The sequence below is a fragment of the Nipponia nippon genome, unplaced genomic scaffold (assembly GCF_047370975.1).
Source record: "Nipponia nippon isolate SJK-2023a ecotype South Korea unplaced genomic scaffold, ASM4737097v1 scaffold_4, whole genome shotgun sequence".
Lineage (NCBI taxonomy): Eukaryota > Metazoa > Chordata > Aves > Pelecaniformes > Threskiornithidae > Nipponia > Nipponia nippon.
This window is the reverse complement of record NW_028262358.1, coordinates 87,886,598-87,894,603: the sequence shown is the minus strand read 5'-3', so window position 1 is coordinate 87,894,603 and position 8,006 is coordinate 87,886,598.

The window sequence follows — 8,006 nt, the reverse complement described above, 5'->3', positions numbered from 1 at the left end:
TTGATGATGGAGGATTTAATCTTACTCACAAGGTAAGATTTGGGAACAGACTTTCTAGCGCATTTTTATTCTTCCCCCTTGGGATTGATATCTGGCGTGTCTTTCCCTGGACACAAAGTGTGACTGTATTTTTCTACTTTGGGCTTCTCAATTCTCTCTTTGGGTATCTTGCTATAACATCCCCCCTCTCCCATTTAAGCCCTACATGCTTCAGGACAGAGCCTGCCCTGTCCCATGTAGGACTTGTACTATGCGTCCTACAACAAAACTTCAATATCTGGAGGTACCGCCAAGGTCTATGTTAATAAAAAAGCAAATGAAGAACTGAAGTTCTTCAACTTCATTTGGAGTTCCTTAGCTCTCTTTTCTTGTATGTCAACCTTTTTTTCTGGATGTTGTACTCTACAAGCTCAGAGGACATCGGTCACTTTTCATTATCATAATGGACATCGGTCACTTTTCATTATCATAATGGACTTACTAAAAGATGATAAGTTGCTTACCAGGAACTTGAGTTATAAAAAAGATGTAGGGATATTATCAGTATTGTTTTCATTCCCTCCCATGTAATCTAAAAACTAGTCTTCTTGAAGATTATAAAAGTGGCAAGAAGTTAATAATCAGCTCTTGCTGGAGAGAAGCACCTCAGCATTAATTATGTCTCTCATGAGGAGACTTCAGGCATATTGCTTCCACCCACACTAATCATAAAACCAGTACTGTGAATTGTTTCACAGTTATATCCCTGTCAAGCTGATGCCAATTTATGACTGTTACGTTCTTTTAAATACTAAAATCTTATTTTCTTTTGATGAATACAGATAAAGTCTGTTAGTTTTGTTATGAGGTGTATAGCATGATTCCATAAAGTTGCCTATTATTTATATTATGGAGCTGTTTGAACTTCATTGCCTTCTCAAAGACCAGCCTGGCACGAGAACTAGTGTATCAGGCCTATTGTCACTGGAGGGCCTTTTCGTATTTGACAGTTTAAATGTACCTGGTATTCAACTTCTGGCTTAGCTTTCTAAACCATATGCTTGACTATCGTATGTTCTTGTGGCAGTGGTTTTTGTTTTGCTCTTTCTTGGGAGCGGTCATGCACGTGTTTGTCTGGAGTACACAGAGGGCGGCATGGTGCCCGAACCTGGTGGCACCCACCTCTGGCCCTCGCTCTGCTGTCCCATTAAGTTCCATTTGAGAGCAAGTTGCCAGTGAGGATCTCGGGAACGGTGCTGACTTGGAAACACAGTGTCCCTTGTATTAGGTCCGGCAAAGTCAGTGGACTGAGTTGTTGACCTAAGTGAGCTGAAGAGAGGTGTTTTTTCCAAACCAAAGATCTTGAATGGATACAAAATCTCCTTATGGAGCACAGACTTATAAATTCCATACTTGTATAGCCTTTGACACAAGAGACTTTCAGTGAAGTAAGGCTGCATGCTACCTATTGAGGTTTTCAATGCTGCAGAGCAAAACTTTTTCATACTGTGAAATAATCTTGGAACTGTTGGATGATCCAAGTGCCAGACCCTCAGCTAAGAAAGGCCGGCAGGTTAGCAAGTTCAGCCTTTTCGATTTACTACCAAGCCCTCTATGATGGGGGCAACCTCATTCAAAGGAGCAGGAATGAATACTCCTCACTTAGTTCTGACCTCCTGTCCTTGTGGTGGCCAGCAGGATTCCTGTATCGATCATCCTTGTTCTCCAGGCTCTCCATCTGCTGAGATTGTTTGGCCTCTGCAGCACTTTAGTTCTCATCCTGCAGAAGATAAAACAGCGTGTGGTCTTCTCTCTGACACAGTAGGCAGCTTAAATGTACTCTGTTGAACTCAAGAGTCAGATTTGAAGCTGGCCAAAAGTCTGAGGCCTTCAGATGAAGGGTACTTTTTGCTATTCAAATAGCACTTACTTACTTAAATATTAATAGCTATTTCTGAGCCCTATCCTAGTCCAAGCAGAAAGTTTATTTCTTTGAAGAAACATGACTCACAAAGATTAGAGGCTAAAAAAAACAATTGCAGTGGAAGTATATGTAGTTTTATCAAAGGAAACTTTTCAAAGCTGAAGGTAGCTAAAAGCCAGTATGTTACATGCAGACTTCAGTGAGCTGTGGGTTTATATCAACTGAGGATCGAAAATGAATTTTTTAAAACAGCAAACCTGTTAAGGAGCAAAATTTTCATTGGAGGTTAAATGAGAGATGAGTTCATAAGCTATGTTTGGTATTTTAAAGTGCCTAACAGAAATGGAAACTGTTAAGATTTTAGGAGTCTCTACCGATCACCTTGAGGGATGGAGGCAATTCCTTCCCACCAACGATCTTTTCTTTCACTATAGATGGTGATTAACCCTTGATTGCATATTTCTTCCAGGTACCCACCAGTATTGGTGCTATGTGACAACCGTGCATGTATCATAAACAGGGTTTGCTTTTATGATATAGTAAGCTCTATTTAAGGGGCTCCCCAAAACTGTGATGTGTTATCCTAGAGGAACATCCTTCTTAAATGAAAGTTGCCATTACAGTGACTATTCAGTATCTGTACTGATTATGTTGGACGGTTGCTGTTTTTGTAGAAGTGCATGTGTTGGGCTATGAATTTTGAAGAAATCAAATTGCTGCTGTGCCATCAGCACAGAACAAACACCTCCTTACTATCATACTGTCAACATTTTCAGAGAAGTGCTCCTTTCACCTCTCTCATGACCCTCAAGATATTTACCTTAACCAGAAGAGTCTGGCAGGTACAGTTCATAACCGTACTGCATACTGAAAACCACAGACTGAAAAGAAAGCTGGTTTTGTAGTATATACTCCTTCTGCCTACTTCCCGCCCTCCGTTTACCCCTTACAGATCTACCCTGTGAGGAGTAAACTACTTCTCTCTCTTTTTTTGGAGCTACCAACCTTACAGCCTTACGTCTTTCTAGTATCCCCCTCTGCTTTACAGGTATCACCCACCTTTTCTTTCAAACCATTTAACAGATTAACATAAATCAAGTTAAAATCTCATTCAAATTGTACTTAGCTTTGAGGATGTAGCTTCTCCTTCAGACCAGAAGAAGGCCTGTGTGCATGTTAGTTTGCCTGTCCGATTATATTGGTTTATTTAACAAAAGAAATTGTCTCTTGCAGCAAATGATGCCTCCCAGAAAGTATTGTAATAATTTTTTATGGTGAGTTGCGTGGTGGTTCAGTGACACTATTTCTCAAGAGGTGCAGCCCTGGTTGTTCAAGATCCTCTCTCCAGCAGTGAACAAGTGACTGTGCATCTTCTAAGAGCAAACATTTCTGGCAGAGAGTGATACCCACTGTAGGTTATGTGCTCCCCTCTACTGAGGAGCCAACAGGAAGGAAAATACTACAAATTCTAGGCTAAACTGAAGCTTCACAACCTGCTCTAAGGGTTGAGCATAAGATGACAGCCTTTGTATAGGACCAGAGAATGAATATCTGAATGTCATCTCTCTCATGTCTAAGGGAATAAGGAATTATTTTCATGCCCTGCCTTTGCGGTCTCCACCTGTCTGAGCATATGCCCATTTATCCCCCGCAGGAGAGAATGCACCGCTCTCAGGCCCACCTGAGCTATGACTTGAGCTACAAGAGGGAGAACGTGGACTGAGCAGGGCAGTGGGTGAAGTAAAGCCTGTGACAATCCAAACTTCTATGTCAATACCTGCAAGGCATGCCAATATCAATATGCTAGGCAGGTCATCCCTGCCTAGGGAAGAAGCTGTGGAAAGAGAACAGAAGAGCTGCAGAGAGAGCTACCCTCACTAGGAAGGGGAAGCGTCTGGGGATACTTCCAGCAGAGAGATTTCCTCTTCTTCAGCCTCAGAGCAGCCAGTTCCTTACAGACAACTTCAGGGACACTTGAACTGCAGTGCAAGGGTCTGTGAGGACTTGTGAGGCTGATGTCTGAAGGCAGAACTAACTTCGGGTCCCTCCTTCCCTTTCAGTACAGAGTCACTGGAAAGACACACCTGCCTCGACTTCCACCGCAGAACTGCTCCTCTGCGCAGCACAGCAGAACCCGTACAGTAAAAGCAAATTAGGTTTACCTGTTTCTCAGTCTGTAAAATAAAGCATATGTAACCTGGAAGAGCTATTGCTTAGGGCAGTTAGGCATACTCGTGATTTCTACCAGTTGCCGTGGCTTATCAGATACAGAGGGTGAACACGGCTTCCTGGTAAGGCTTTGAACTACGTGCTGTAGCTGTTTAAAATTCAGTGACATGGAGCACATTTCTGTGTTGTTACTTACTAATGCTGGGCTTGGCAGGCACTGCTGATTATTTTGCTAAAGTATGACAGAATCGTAATCTGTAAAAGAAACTAGGATGTAATGCCTGTGACTCATGAGTAGTTTTGTTGGAATAAAGCTGCTTCATAGCCAACATAATATTTAGAAAACAATACCTGGAATTTATTGGAATGAAGTCTGCCTGTCCCTCTCTCCTTGCTTTGCATACAAGAATGAACTGGAAACCTTTGAGGGTTTTTTTTTCCCCTCTACTCCTCCCAGAAACAGGAGCTGTTCCAGGAACAAGAAAAGATGCTCCATAAATTAGGGTGAAACATGAGAGCCGAAAAGATTTTATTCTGTGAGCAAAATACCAAGAAAAAGGGATGCTGTGCTAACGCATTAACAAAAGGACTAGACGAGAGGATCTGTACAGGCAGAGCCTAGATAGTTTGCCACAGGTGGGCAAAAGAGCATAAAGACTGGCACAGGATTAATCTAATAAATTAAAGCAGAGACTACAAGTATTATGGGCAATTTATTCTTTCTTTTCAGAAGTTAAAATTGACTGAGAGGTAACTGCAAATGTTGGGGGGTGGGACAATTGTCCAAGAATCTGATTACTGTGATATTTGCTGGCTGTCAGAGTGCTGTTTGTTTTAACCACTGACAGTAAAAAGAGGCATTGGTTTATTCCAAGCCTAAGTATCACTTATTATTTTTAAGGGAGTTAGGGTATATCTAACAATTATAAATCAATTTTTAAATTAGATAGTTAGGCTCATAAAAATAACTGCAAGTTACATATAATATCTGCACTGTGTTCAGATACTAATCACATTAAAAATGCCAGTAAGCACATATCAGATGGGGTTAGAGCTGGTTCATGTTTTAAACAGCTATCAGTGGCAAGGTAGCACAGGCATGAGCTTACTTGATTTTTTTATTACTAAAAGGTAGTTCAGACCATTCAGTTCGTAGGGAGAGGAACACAGACTGAAGGTCACACATAAAGAAAAAAGGAGCATATGCTAGAAATTTGTGATTCTGAAGACGTTTTAAAGGACAAAACTGTCAGTAAAGGACATAACTGCTGTTATGAAGGAATTATGTCAGCTCTATGCCTTACTTCAAAGGGGAATACTCAGGATCAGTAGAGATGTGATATTTACCTCTCATGTGGCTGATACTGGAATATTGCCTAAGTTCTTGTCTACCTTCATTGAAAAATTGAAATGGGTTACCAAAAGGAAAAAAGGGATGCGGTGTTCAGGACTATGAACCTTATCCAAAGAATGTTAATTTTAATTACACAATTACCATAAGAATATATTGGGAACCAACTTGCTTTTTAACACAGAAATGGTACTAAGAGCTTCAAACTCCAACTGGAAACGAGACAGCGGTTTTCAGTAGCTGAGCGTAAGAGCACCAAAAGATGCTTGTCCTGGTTTTGGCTGGGATAGAGTTAATTTTCTTCCTAGTAGCTGGTTATAGTGCTGTGTTTTGGATTTAGGATGAGAATAATGTTGATAACACGCTGATTTTTTCAGTTTTTGCTAAGCAGTGCTTACACCAGTCAAGGACTGTTCAGCTTCCCATGCTCGGCCTAGTGCACAAGAAGCTGGGAGGGGGCACAGCCAGGACAGCTGACCCAGACTGGCCAAAGGGCTATCCCATACCATATGACATCATGCTCAGTATATAAACTGGGGGAGTTGGCCGGGGGGCAGCGATCGCTGCTCGGGGACGTGCTGGGCATCGGTCAGCGGGTGGTGAGCAATTATATAGTGTATCACTTGCTTTGTATATTATTATTGTATATGATGATTATTATTATTATTACTACTACTACTATTCTATTTCATTTTACTTCAATTATTAAACTGTTCTTATCTCAACCCATGAGTTTTCTGACTTTCACCCTTCCTTTTCTTCCATTTCTCTCCCGCATCCCACTGGGGTGGGGGGCGTGAGCGAGCGGCTGTGTGGTGCTTACTTGCCGGCCGGGGTTAAACCACGACAATGCTCTAATGGAGGAAGGTGGATTCTCCTGCTGCTGCTCTGGGCAAGACGAGTCTCTCAGAAGCTATTCCACTTGCACAGCAGGGAGTTTCCCCACAGTTTTTCTGCAACCTCAACTTAGTATTAATTCCATCTTAAAAATTATCACTTGTGAAAGTGATATGGCTACAAGATATGAACATAGTTCATTACTCCCCCACTTTTTATTAGTGTTACATATATCTGTAAATTTGCATCTGATTTCTACTAATGTGACTGAATTAAAACCTGCACGGGTGGCTTCTCTTAAAACTTCACTCTCCATTCATGGATGTTTTAGTTTTAGCTTTAAATTTAGTTTCATGTTGTAAGGTACATAAAATATGCTTTCCCCTATAATACTATTTCTTTCAAAACTTGACAAACAAAGGAACTCCAGAGAGTTTGACAGAACACCAAAATCAATTTTTGGCAACTTTGAACCCTGAATTTGTAACTCCATTTGCCTATAAACAGCACTGGGAAGCCAACTAGGGCAGGCTGTTTGTAGATCTGCAACCTTGAGAAGTTTCTTTGAGAGTGTAGTACAGAAAAATGGTAAATATGCTGAAGTTTGTTTCTTTATACCATTTTTATTAACATACAAATGCAAACAAACTATTCTTGTAACATAGTCCTACTTGTCATAAGCGGTGCAGGAAAGTCCCTCTGTTGCCTTCCGTTTAAACCACCACAGATCTGGAAGAATCGCAAAGCTCTTAACTCTGTAATAATGTTCCTTTTCAAGACTGCTTTTTTTCTGTGTCAATTCTAAGCAAGCTACAGTGAAGAAGGCTTTTTTTCACTTTGCTGTTGCTTTCTAGATGGCTGCTAAACCCCAGGCAGCTACTAAATACACATGAATCTAACGATTTGGCAAGTGAGAAGGACTGGTAGAATGAATTTCTGCAGAATTTGTGCTTTAATTGTAAATGTGATCTCTAGCTGTGTGTCACTAAACCCTGGGCTGATGTCGCAGCTGCTGAGCCGTAAGAAGGCAGCTGCTGCAGACGAGTCTCCATGCTCATTCTGGTCAGCCGCAGTGTGAATGCCTGTGCTGCCTCTCCTCTTCCCTCAGCTGAATTCCTTTGCCTCTTAAAAGTTCCCATTGCTGGCTTCATTAGGAGGAAGAGTCACTAATGATGTGCATGAAGAGGCAGAGAATGAAATGACAGAAGGAATGGAAAAAAGATTGTGCAGCACCCTTATCTACACTTGGAGTTTGTGCACCTGCAGTTCCACATCTCATCAGGAAAGAACACTACATTTTTTCCGCTGCAATCGCAGCCACGTTGCTATTACTGAATAGTCATTAATTCTGTGTTTTCACTAATAATGTGTTAGAAGCGAAATTAAGAATCTTGAGAAAATGCTACAATTCTGTTTCATTAGTCTAGCTGTGGTTTGTTTTTGTTTGGCCTCTTCTGCATTTGGTATGAAAGCTCTAAAATCTTTCCTTAAAGGACAAAGCACGGGAGATGTGGTGGAAGTGGGGTATTGGCCACATGAAGCTTCTTTCTTTTAGAGGGAATTTGAATGCTAATTTTTTTTTTAAGGCTAAGAAAAAGCGAACAAAAGCCTGAGTCATTCTGCCTTTTCAACAGCAGTGGAATTAGCAGGAGATGGGAGGCTCCCAGCTTCCCATTTTGCTTATTCACTTTTGTGATCATAATCATGGCGACGCATAAGCATCAGTTCTATATTTTTGAGATGAAG